At 42.5% G+C, this 11,792-nt stretch overlaps 9 non-coding genes and 3 pseudogenes across 9 annotated transcripts; all 12 read right to left on the reverse strand.

Moving 5' to 3' along the window:
* Nucleotides 1-36: 36 nt before the first annotated feature.
* On the reverse strand, nt 37-148 carry LOC142998475 (U5 spliceosomal RNA). Its single transcript, XR_012962811.1, has one exon. It is a non-coding gene; the product is annotated as a U5 spliceosomal RNA (small nuclear RNA).
* A 945-nt stretch (nt 149-1,093) lies between these two features.
* On the reverse strand, nt 1,094-1,204 carry LOC142998534 (U5 spliceosomal RNA; annotated as a pseudogene).
* A 944-nt stretch (nt 1,205-2,148) lies between these two features.
* Nucleotides 2,149-2,262, reverse strand: LOC142998484 (U5 spliceosomal RNA). Its single transcript, XR_012962820.1, has one exon. It is a non-coding gene; the product is annotated as a U5 spliceosomal RNA (small nuclear RNA).
* Nucleotides 2,263-3,199: 937 nt separating this feature from the next.
* On the reverse strand, nt 3,200-3,313 carry LOC142998470 (U5 spliceosomal RNA). The gene has a single exon (XR_012962807.1). It is a non-coding gene; the product is annotated as a U5 spliceosomal RNA (small nuclear RNA).
* Nucleotides 3,314-4,258: 945 nt separating this feature from the next.
* Nucleotides 4,259-4,372, reverse strand: LOC142998471 (U5 spliceosomal RNA). The gene has a single exon (XR_012962808.1). It is a non-coding gene; the product is annotated as a U5 spliceosomal RNA (small nuclear RNA).
* A 945-nt stretch (nt 4,373-5,317) lies between these two features.
* Nucleotides 5,318-5,431, reverse strand: LOC142998492 (U5 spliceosomal RNA). The gene has a single exon (XR_012962829.1). It is a non-coding gene; the product is annotated as a U5 spliceosomal RNA (small nuclear RNA).
* A 945-nt stretch (nt 5,432-6,376) lies between these two features.
* LOC142998472 (U5 spliceosomal RNA) lies at nt 6,377-6,490 on the reverse strand. Its single transcript, XR_012962809.1, has one exon. It is a non-coding gene; the product is annotated as a U5 spliceosomal RNA (small nuclear RNA).
* A 941-nt stretch (nt 6,491-7,431) lies between these two features.
* Nucleotides 7,432-7,543, reverse strand: LOC142998476 (U5 spliceosomal RNA). Its single transcript, XR_012962812.1, has one exon. It is a non-coding gene; the product is annotated as a U5 spliceosomal RNA (small nuclear RNA).
* Nucleotides 7,544-8,488: 945 nt separating this feature from the next.
* On the reverse strand, nt 8,489-8,599 carry LOC142998536 (U5 spliceosomal RNA; annotated as a pseudogene).
* Nucleotides 8,600-9,543: 944 nt separating this feature from the next.
* On the reverse strand, nt 9,544-9,657 carry LOC142998485 (U5 spliceosomal RNA). Its single transcript, XR_012962821.1, has one exon. It is a non-coding gene; the product is annotated as a U5 spliceosomal RNA (small nuclear RNA).
* Nucleotides 9,658-10,593: 936 nt separating this feature from the next.
* Nucleotides 10,594-10,704, reverse strand: LOC142998563 (U5 spliceosomal RNA; annotated as a pseudogene).
* A 945-nt stretch (nt 10,705-11,649) lies between these two features.
* Nucleotides 11,650-11,763, reverse strand: LOC142998486 (U5 spliceosomal RNA). The gene has a single exon (XR_012962822.1). It is a non-coding gene; the product is annotated as a U5 spliceosomal RNA (small nuclear RNA).
* Between the last annotated feature and the right edge of the window lie 29 nt (nt 11,764-11,792).

Here is an 11,792-nt window from a genome sequence, read left to right on the forward strand (position 1 = left end):
GAGGTGTCAACATATTGATATTGTACAGGTATGGAAGCCCTGCGATAGCAGGGAATCAAAAATTATTCGATACTCTTATTGCTCCTCTCCACGGAAATCTTTAGTAAAAGGCGAAAGATTTATACGGATTGAAGAGAACACAGAGTGGATATGTGCAAAACCTCCAACGCAACTAGCCCACATTGAATCCTTGGTACCTTCTGTTATGGTTCTTCAAAAATGCATCGTCAGAACACAGTGAGAGAAATAAACGTTCCTCCTCAGCTATTGTCAAAAAGGAGAGAAGCACCACCTGACAAAGGCCTCTGCCCTACAATATAGGTGAAGAGAAACACGTGATTCTCACTCACAGCCTTTTAGACGTGTCAATTATGCTAGTAGCTAGGCTTATTGCCACAGAATCTCCTCTCTGTCAGTCTGGTCTTTCTTCAGTTCTAAATCAATAGCATCGGCGACAGATATCTGCCGCAGTGATATAGCAAATTGAAACCAAGTCCAACTTTCTGGTGTTGTAGACATTAGCATCTAGTCTACAGAGCTTGATCCAGGTCCTTAAGACCTGACCTTTAAATAGATTTGTAAGGGAAAAGCAATACAACAAGATTTGAGGAAAAGGCAAAAGATTTATACCATGTGAAGAGGGCCAGCAGCCAAGTCAGGGTGAAAGCGCTGACTAAAGGATCCAGTTTTCAGTGTCAGTACCTTCTTTTGTGGTGCATGACAGATGGATTGTGGGAATCCTGTTGCCCCGCATCGGTTTCTGGAAAAGAGGCTTTCTCCTCAATGATGTTGCAATCTGTTTCAAAAAAAGAAGGAAACTTTATCTGGTCAAAGTCCTCAGGTACACATGTTAAATGAAGACACACTTGTTTCTCACCTGGTAGTCTGATAACACTCGCAATGATATTGGCAGGAAGGCTGCTTGCTAGAATATTTGCTCATTCAATGATGTCCTTTCAAACTACATTTGTTTCTACTAACGCTTGAAGCAAGGATGCTGACCCATACACATGCTTGGGTCAGCCATTCGACCTCGAGGAGAGTGAGACAGCTTGAGGAGGTGTCAACAAATTGATATTGTACAGGTATGGAAGCCCTGCGATAGCAGGGAATCAAAAAGTATTCCATGCTCTTATTGCTCCTCTCCACGGAAATCTTTAGTAAAAGGCGAAAGATTTATACGGAATGAAGAGAACACAGAGTGGATATGTGCAAAACCTCCAACGCAACTAGCCCACATTGAATCCTTGGTACCTTCTGTTATGGTTCTTCAAAAATGCATCGTCAGAACACAGTGAGAGAAATAAACGTTCCTCCTCAGCTATTGTCAAAAAGGAGAGAAGCACCACCTGACAAAGGCCTCTGCCCTACAATATAGGTGAAGAGAAACACGTGATTCTCACTCACAGCCTTTTAGACGTGTCAATTATGCTAGTAGCTAGGCTTATTGCCACAGAATCTCCTCTCTGTCAGTCTGGTCTTTCTTCAGTTCTAAATCAATAGCATCGGCGACAGATATCTGCCACAGTGATATAGCAAATTGAAACCAAGTCCAACTTTGTGGTGTTGTAGACATTAGCATCTAGTCTACAGAGCTTGATCCAGGTCCTTAAGACCTGACCTTTAAATAGATTTGTAAGGGAAAAGCAATACAACAAGATTTGAGGAAAAGGCAAAAGATTTATACCATGTGAAGAGGGCCAGCAGCCAAGTCAGGGTGAAAGCACTGACTAAAGGATCCAGTTTTCAGTGTCAGTACCTTCTTTTGTGGTGCATGACAGATGGATTGTGGGAATCCTGTTGCCCCGCCTCGGTTTCTGGAAAAGAAGCTTTCTCCTCAATGATGTTGCAATCTGTTTCAAAAAAAGAAGGAAACTTTATCTGGTCAAGGTCCTCAGGTACACATGTTAAATGAAGACACACTTGTTTCTCACCTGGTAGTCTGATAACACTCGCAATGATATTGGCAGGAAGGCTGCTTGCTAGAATATTTGCTCATTCAATGATGTCCTTTCAAACTACATTTGTTTCTACTAACTCGAAGCAAGGATGCTGACCCGTACACATGCTTGGGTCGGCCATTCGACCTCGAGGAGAGTGAGACAGCTTGAGGAGGTGTCAACAAATTGATATTGAACAGGTATGGAAGCCCTGCAGCAGAGCAGGGAATCAAAAATTATTCGATACTCTTATTGCTCCTCTCCACGGAAATCTTTAGTAAAAGGCGAAAGATTTATACGGATTGAAGAGAACACAGAGTGCAAAACCTCCAACGCAACTAGCCCACATTGAATCCTTGGTACCTTCTGTTATGGTTCTTCAAAAATGCATCGTCAGAACACAGTGAGAGAAATAAACGTTCCTCCTCAGCTATTGTCAAAAAGGAGAGAAGCACCACCTGACAAAGGCCTCTGCCCTACAATATAGGTGAAGAGAAACACGTGATTCTCACTCACAGCCTTTTAGACGTGTCAATTATGCTAGTAGCTAGGCTTATTGCCACAGAATCTCCTCTCTGTCAGTCTGGTCTTTCTTCAGTTCTAAATCAATAGCATCGGCGACAGATATCTGCCACAGTGATATAGCAAATTGAAACCAAGTCCAACTTTCTGGTGTTGTAGACATTAGCATCTAGTCTACAGAGCTTGATCCAGGTCCTTAAGACCTGACCTTTAAATAGATTTGTAAGGGAAAAGCAATACAACAAGATTTGAGGAAAAGGCAAAAGATTTATACCATGTGAAGAGGGCCAGCAGCCAAGTTAGGGTGAAAGCGCTGACTAAAGGATCCAGTTTTCAGTGTCAGTACCTTCTTTTGTGGTGCATGACAGATGGATTGTGGGAATCCTGTTGCCCCGCCTCGGTTTCTGGAAAAGAAGCTTTCTCCTCAATGATGTTGCAATCTGTTTCAAAAAAAGAAGGAAACTTTATCTGGTCAAAGTCCTCAGGTACACATGTTAAATGAAGACACACTTGTTTCTCACCTGGTAGTCTGATAACACTCGCAATGATATTGGCAGGAAGGCTGCTTGCTAGAATATTTGCTCATTCAATGATGTCCTTTCAAACTACATTTGTTTCTACTAACGCTTGAAGCAAGGATGCTGACCCGTACACATGCTTGGGTCAGCCATTCGACCTCGAGGAGAGTGAGACAGCTTGAGGAGGTGTCAACAAATTGATATTGAACAGGTATGGAAGCCCTGCAGCAAAGCAGGGAATCAAAAATTATTCGATACTCTTATTGCTCCTCTCCACGGAAATCTTTAGTAAAAGGCGAAAGATTTATACGGATTGAAGAGAACACAGAGTGGATATGTGCAAAACCTCCAACGCAACTAGCCCACATTGAATCCTTGGTACCTTCTGTTATGGTTCTTCAAAAATGCATCGTCAGAACACAGTGAGAGAAATAAACGTTCCTCCTCAGCTATTGTCAAAAAGGAGAGAAGCACCACCTGACAAAGGCCTCTGCCCTACAATATAGGTGAAGAGAAACACGTGATTCTCACTCACAGCCTTTTAGACGTGTCAATTATGCTAGTAGCTAGGCTTATTGCCACAGAATCTCCTCTCTGTCAGTCTGGTCTTTCTTCAGTTCTAAATCAATAGCATCGGCGACAGATATCTGCCGCAGTTATATAGCAAATTGAAACCAAGTCCAACTTTCTGGTGTTGTAGACATTAGCATCTAGTCTACAGAGCTTGATCCAGGTCCTTAAGACCTGACCTTTAAATAGATTTGTAAGGGAAAAGCAATACAACAAGATTTGAGGAAAAGGCAAAAGATTTATACCAAGTGAAGAGGGCCAGCAGCCAAGTCAGGGTGAAAGCGCTGACTAAAGGATCCAGTTTTCAGTGTCAGTACCTTCTTTTGTGGTGCATGACAGATGGATTGTGGGAATCCTGTTGCCCCGCCTCGGTTTCTGGAAAAGAAGCTTTCTCCTCAATGATGTTGCAATCTGTTTCAAAAAAAGAAGGAAACTTTATCTGGTCAAAGTCCTCAGGTACACATGTTAAATGAAGACACACTTGTTTCTCACCTGGTAGTCTGATAACACTCGCAATGATATTGGCAGGAAGGCTGCTTGCTAGAATATTTGCTCATTCAATGATGTCCTTTCAAACTACATTTGTTTCTACTAACGCTTGAAGCAAAGATGCTGACCCGTACACATGCTTGGGTCAGCCATTCGACCTCGAGGAGAGTGAGACAGCTTGAGGAGGTGTCAACAAATTGATATTGAACAGGTATGGAAGCCCTGCAGCAAAGCAGGGAATCAAAAATTATTCGATACTCTTATTGCTCCTCTCCACGGAAATCTTTAGTAAAAGGCGAAAGATTTATACGGATTGAAGAGAACACAGAGTGGATATGTGCAAAACCTCCAACGCAACTAGCCCACATTGAATCCTTGGTACCTTCTGTTATGGTTCTTCAAAAATGCATCGTCAGAACACAGTGAGAGAAATAAACGTTCCTCCTCAGCTATTGTCAAAAAGGAGAGAAGCACCACCTGACAAAGGCCTCTGCCCTACAATATAGGTGAAGAGAAACACGTGATTCTCACTCACAGTCTTTTAGACGTGTCAATTATGCTAGTAGCTAGGCTTATTGCCACAGAATCTCCTCTCTGTCAGTCTGGTCTTTCTTCAGTTCTAAATCAATAGCATCGGCGACAGATATCTGCCGCAGTTATATAGCAAATTGAAACCAAGTCCAACTTTGAGGTGTTGTAGACATTAGCATCTAGTCTACAGAGCTTGATCCAGGTCCTTAAGACCTGACCTTTAAATAGATTTGTAAGGGAAAAGCAATACAACAAGATTTGAGGAAAAGGCAAAAGATTTATACCATGTGAAGAGGGCCAGCAGCCAAGTTAGGGTGAAAGCGCTGACTAAAGGATCCAGTTTTCAGTGTCAGTACCTTCTTTTGTGGTGCATGACAGATGGATTGTGGGAATCCTGTTGCCCCGCCTCGGTTTCTGGAAAAGAAGCTTTCTCCTCAATGATGTTGCAATCTGTTTCAAAAAAAGAAGGAAACTTTATCTGGTCAAAGTCCTCAGGTACACATGTTAAATGAAGACACACTTGTTTCTCACCTGGTAGTCTGATAACACTCGCAATGATATTGGCAGGAAGGCTGCTTGCTAGAATATTTGCTCATTCAATGATGTCCTTTCAAACTACATTTGTTTCTACTAACGCTTGAAGCAAGGATGCTGACCCGTACACATGCTTGGGTCAGCCATTCGACCTCGAGGAGAGTGAGACAGCTTGAGGAGGTGTCAACAAATTGATATTGTACAGGTATGGAAGCCCTGCGGCAAAGCAGGGAATCAAAAATTATTCGATACTCTTATTGCTCCTCTCCACGGAAATCTTTAGTAAAAGGCGAAAGATTTATACGGATTGAAGAGAACACAGAGTGGATATGTGCAAAACCTCCAACGCAACTAGCCCACATTGAATCCTTGGTACCTTCTGTTATGGTTCTTCAAAAATGCATCGTCAGAACACAGTGAGAGAAATAAACGTTCCTCCTCAGCTATTGTCAAAAAGGAGAGAAGCACCACCTGACAAAGGCCTCTGCCCTACAATATAGGTGAAGAGAAACACGTGATTCTCACTCACAGCCTTTTAGACGTGTCAATTATGCTAGTAGCTAGGCTTATTGCCACAGAATCTCCTCTCTGTCAGTCTGGTCTTTCTTCAGTTCTAAATCAATAGCATCGGCGACAGATATCTGCCGCAGTTATATAGCAAATTGAAACCAAGTCCAACTTTCTGGTGTTGTAGACATTAGCATCTAGTCTACAGAGCTTGATCCAGGTCCTTAAGACCTGACCTTTAAATAGATTTGTAAGGGAAAAGCAATACAACAAGATTTGAGGAAAAGGCAAAAGATTTATACCATGTGAAGAGGGCCAGCAGCCAAGTTAGGGTGAAAGCGCTGACTAAAGGATCCAGTTTTCAGTGTCAGTACCTTCTTTTGTGGTGCATGACAGATGGATTGTGGGAATCCTGTTGCCCCGCCTCGGTTTCTGGAAAAGAAGCTTTCTCCTCAATGATGTTGCAATCTGTTTCAAAAAAAGAAGGAAACTTTATCTGGTCAAAGTCCTCAGGTACACATGTTAAATGAAGACACACTTGTTTCTCACCTGGTAGTCTGATAACACTCGCAATGATATTGGCAGGAAGGCTGCTTGCTAGAATATTTGCTCATTCAATGATGTCCTTTCAAACTACATTTGTTTCTACTAACGCTTGAAGCAAGGATGCTGACCCGTACACATGCTTGGGTCGGCCATTCGACCTCGAGGAGAGTGAGACAGCTTGAGGAGGTGTCAACAAATTGATATTGTACAGGTATGGAAGCCCTGCAGCAAAGCAGGGAATCAAAAATTATTCGATACTCTTATTGCTCCTCTCCACGGAAATCTTTAGTAAAAGGCGAAAGATTTATACGGATTGAAGAGAACACAGAGTGGATATGTGCAAAACCTCCAACGCAACTAGCCCACATTGAATCCTTGGTACCTTCTGTTATGGTTCTTCAAAAATGCATCGTCAGAACACAGTGAGAGAAATAAACGTTCCTCCTCAGCTATTGTCAAAAAGGAGAGAAGCACCACCTGACAAAGGCCTCTGCCCTACAATATAGGTGAAGAGAAACACGTGATTCTCACTCACAGCCTTTTAGACGTGTCAATTATGCTAGTAGCTAGGCTTATTGCCACAGAATCTCCTCTCTGTCAGTCTGGTCTTTCTTCAGTTCTAAATCAATAGCATCGGCGACAGATATCTGCCGCAGTGATATAGCAAATTGAAACCAAGTCCAACTTTCTGGTGTTGTAGACATTAGCATCTAGTCTACAGAGCTTGATCCAGGTCCTTAAGACCTGACCTTTAAATAGATTTGTAAGGGAAAAGCAATACAACAAGATTTGAGGAAAAGGCAAAAGATTTATACCATGTGAAGAGGGCCAGCAGCCAAGTTAGGGTGAAAGCGCTGACTAAAGGATCCAGTTTTCAGTGTCAGTACCTTCTTTTGTGGTGCATGACAGATGGATTGTGGGAATCCTGTTGCCCCGCCTCGGTTTCTGGAAAAGAAGCTTTCTCCTCAATGATGTTGCAATCTGTTTCAAAAAAAGAAGGAAACTTTATCTGGTCAAAGTCCTCAGGTACACATGTTAAATGAAGACACACTTGTTTCTCACCTGGTAGTCTGATAACACTCGCAATGATATTGGCAGGAAGGCTGCTTGCTAGAATATTTGCTCATTCAATGATGTCCTTTCAAACTACATTTGTTTCTACTAACGCTTGAAGCAAGGATGCTGACCCGTACACATGCTTAAGCCATTCGACCTCGAGGAGAGTGAGACAGCTTGAGGAGGTGTCAACATATTGATATTGTACAGGTATGGAAGCCCTGCGATAGCAGGGAATCAAAAATTATTCGATACTCTTATTGCTCCTCTCCACGGAAATCTTTAGTAAAAGGCGAAAGATTTATACGGATTGAAGAGAACACAGAGTGGATATGTGCAAAACCTCCAACGCAACTAGCCCACATTGAATCCTTGGTACCTTCTGTTATGGTTCTTCAAAAATGCATCGTCAGAACACAGTGAGAGAAATAAACGTTCCTCCTCAGCTATTGTCAAAAAGGAGAGAAGCACCACCTGACAAAGGCCTCTGCCCTACAATATAGGTGAAGAGAAACACGTGATTCTCACTCACAGCCTTTTAGACGTGTCAATTATGCTAGTAGCTAGGCTTATTGCCACAGAATCTCCTCTCTGTCAGTCTGGTCTTTCTTCAGTTCTAAATCAATAGCATCGGCGACAGATATCTGCCGCAGTGATATAGCAAATTGAAACCAAGTCCAACTTTCTGGTGTTGTAGACATTAGCATCTAGTCTACAGAGCTTGATCCAGGTCCTTAAGACCTGACCTTTAAATAGATTTGTAAGGGAAAAGCAATACAACAAGATTTGAGGAAAAGGCAAAAGATTTATACCATGTGAAGAGGGCCAGCAGCCAAGTCAGGGTGAAAGCGCTGACTAAAGGATCCAGTTTTCAGTGTCAGTACCTTCTTTTGTGGTGCATGACAGATGGATTGTGGGAATCCTGTTGCCCCGCATCGGTTTCTGGAAAAGAGGCTTTCTCCTCAATGATGTTGCAATCTGTTTCAAAAAAAGAAGGAAACTTTATCTGGTCAAAGTCCTCAGGTACACATGTTAAATGAAGACACACTTGTTTCTCACCTGGTAGTCTGATAACACTCGCAATGATATTGGCAGGAAGGCTGCTTGCTAGAATATTTGCTCATTCAATGATGTCCTTTCAAACTACATTTGTTTCTACTAACGCTTGAAGCAAGGATGCTGACCCGTACACATGCTTGGGTCAGCCATTCGACCTCGAGGAGAGTGAGACAGCTTGAGGAGGTGTCAACAAATTGATATTGTACAGGTATGGAAGCCCTGCGATAGCAGGGAATCAAAAAGTATTCCATGCTCTTATTGCTCCTCTCCACGGAAATCTTTAGTAAAAGGCGAAAGATTTATACGGAATGAAGAGAACACAGAGTGGATATGTGCAAAACCTCCAACGCAACTAGCCCACATTGAATCCTTGGTACCTTCTGTTATGGTTCTTCAAAAATGCATCGTCAGAACACAGTGAGAGAAATAAACGTTCCTCCTCAGCTATTGTCAAAAAGGAGAGAAGCACCACCTGACAAAGGCCTCTGCCCTACAATATAGGTGAAGAGAAACACGTGATTCTCACTCACAGCCTTTTAGACGTGTCAATTATGCTAGTAGCTAGGCTTATTGCCACAGAATCTCCTCTCTGTCAGTCTGGTCTTTCTTCAGTTCTAAATCAATAGCATCGGCGACAGATATCTGCCACAGTGATATAGCAAATTGAAACCAAGTCCAACTTTGTGGTGTTGTAGACATTAGCATCTAGTCTACAGAGCTTGATCCAGGTCCTTAAGACCTGACCTTTAAATAGATTTGTAAGGGAAAAGCAATACAACAAGATTTGAGGAAAAGGCAAAAGATTTATACCATGTGAAGAGGGCCAGCAGCCAAGTCAGGGTGAAAGCACTGACTAAAGGATCCAGTTTTCAGTGTCAGTACCTTCTTTTGTGGTGCATGACAGATGGATTGTGGGAATCCTGTTGCCCCGCCTCAGTTTCTGGAAAAGAAGCTTTCTCCTCAATGATGTTGCAATCTGTTTCAAAAAAAGAAGGAAACTTTATCTGGTCAAGGTCCTCAGGTACACATGTTAAATGAAGACACACTTGTTTCTCACCTGGTAGTCTGATAACACTCGCAATGATATTGGCAGGAAGGCTGCTTGCTAGAATATTTGCTCATTCAATGATGTCCTTTCAAACTACATTTGTTTCTACTAACTCGAAGCAAGGATGCTGACCCGTACACATGCTTGGGTCGGCCATTCGACCTCGAGGAGAGTGAGACAGCTTGAGGAGGTGTCAACAAATTGATATTGAACAGGTATGGAAGCCCTGCAGCAGAGCAGGGAATCAAAAATTATTCGATACTCTTATTGCTCCTCTCCACGGAAATCTTTAGTAAAAGGCGAAAGATTTATACGGATTGAAGAGAACACAGAGTGCAAAACCTCCAACGCAACTAGCCCACATTGAATCCTTGGTACCTTCTGTTATGGTTCTTCAAAAATGCATCGTCAGAACACAGTGAGAGAAATAAACGTTCCTCCTCAGCTATTGTCAAAAAGGAGAGAAGCACCACCTGACAAAGGCCTCTGCCCTACAATATAGGTGAAGAGAAACACGTGATTCTCACTCACAGCCTTTTAGACGTGTCAATTATGCTAGTAGCTAGGCTTATTGCCACAGAATCTCCTCTCTGTCAGTCTGGTCTTTCTTCAGTTCTAAATCAATAGCATCGGCGACAGATATCTGCCGCAGTGATATAGCAAATTGAAACCAAGTCCAACTTTGTGGTGTTGTAGACATTAGCATCTAGTCTACAGAGCTTGATCCAGGTCCTTAAGACCTGACCTTTAAATAGATTTGTAAGGGAAAAGCAATACAAAAAGATTTGAGGAAAAGGCAAAAGATTTATACCAAGTGAAGAGGGCCAGCAGCCAAGTCAGGGTGAAAGCGCTGACTAAAGGATCCAGTTTTCAGTGTCAGTACCTTCTTTTGTGGTGCATGACAGATGGATTGTGGGAATCCTGTTGCCCCGCCTCGGTTTCTGGAAAAGAAGCTTTCTCCTCAATGATGTTGCAATCTGTTTCAAAAAAAGAAGGAAACTTTATCTGGTCAAAGTCCTCAGGTACACATGTTAAATGAAGACACACTTGTTTCTCACCTGGTAGTCTGATAACACTCGCAATGATATTGGCAGGAAGGCTGCTTGCTAGAATATTTGCTCATTCAATGATGTCCTTTCAAACTACATTTGTTTCTACTAACGCTTGAAGCAAGGATGCTGACCCGTACACATGCTTGGGTCGGCCATTCGACCTCGAGGAGAGTGAGACAGCTTGAGGAGGTGTCAACAAATTGATATTGAACAGGTATGGAAGCCCTGCAGCAAAGCAATTAAAAATTATTCGATACTCTTATTGCTCCTCTCCACGGAAATCTTTAGTAAAAGGCGAAAGATTTATACGGATTGAAGAGAACACAGAGTGGATATGTGTAAAACCTCCAACGCAACTAGCCCACATTGAATCCTTGGTACCTTCTGTTATGGTTCTTCAAAAATGCATCGTCAGAACACAGTGAGAGAAATAAACGTTCCTCCTCAGCTATTGTCAAAAAGGAGAGAAGCACCACCTGACAAAGGCCTCTGCCCTACAATATAGGTGAAGAGAAACACGTGATTCTCACTCACAGCCTTTTAGACGTGTCAATTATGCTAGTAGCTAGGCTTATTGCCACAGAATCTCCTCTCTGTCAGTCTGGTCTTTCTTCAGTTCTAAATCAATAGCATCGGCGACAGATATCTGCCACAGTGATATAGCAAATTGAAACCAAGTCCAACTTTGTGGTGTTGTAGACATTAGCATCTAGTCTACAGAGCTTGATCCAGGTCCTTAAGACCTGACCTTTAAATAGATTTGTAAGGGAAAAGCAATACAACAAGATTTGAGGAAAAGGCAAAAGATTTATACCATGTGAAGAGGGCCAGCAGCCAAGTCAGGGTGAAAGCACTGACTAAAGGATCCAGTTTTCAGTGTCAGTACCTTCTTTTGTGGTGCATGACAGATGGATTGTGGGAATCCTGTTGCCCCGCCTCGGTTTCTGGAAAAGAAGCTTTCTCCTCAATGATGTTGCAATCTGTTTCAAAAAAAGAAGGAAACTTTATCTGGTCAAGGTCCTCAGGTACACATGTTAAATGAAGACACACTTGTTTCTCACCTGGTAGTCTGATAACACTCGCAATGATATTGGCAGGAAGGCTGCTTGCTAGAATATTTGCTCATTCAATGATGTCCTTTCAAACTACATTTGTTTCTACTAACGCTTGAAGCAAGGATGCTGACCCGTACACATGCTTGGGTCGGCCATTCGACCTCGAGGAGAGTGAGACAGCTTGAGGAGGTGTCAACAAATTGATATTGAACAGGTATGGAAGCCCTGCAGCAGAGCAGGGAATCAAAAATTATTCGATACTCTTATTGCTCCTCTCCACGGAAATCTTTAGTAAAAGGCGAAAGATTTATACGGATTGAAGAGAACACAGAGTGGAAAACCTCCAACGCAACTAGCCCACATTG

This window comes from Genypterus blacodes, unplaced genomic scaffold (assembly GCF_046128005.1).
Source record: "Genypterus blacodes isolate CSIRO-AG114 ecotype Tasmania unplaced genomic scaffold, CSIRO-AGI_Gbla_v1 ptg000039l_1, whole genome shotgun sequence".
Taxonomy (NCBI): Eukaryota; Metazoa; Chordata; class Actinopteri; order Ophidiiformes; family Ophidiidae; genus Genypterus; species Genypterus blacodes.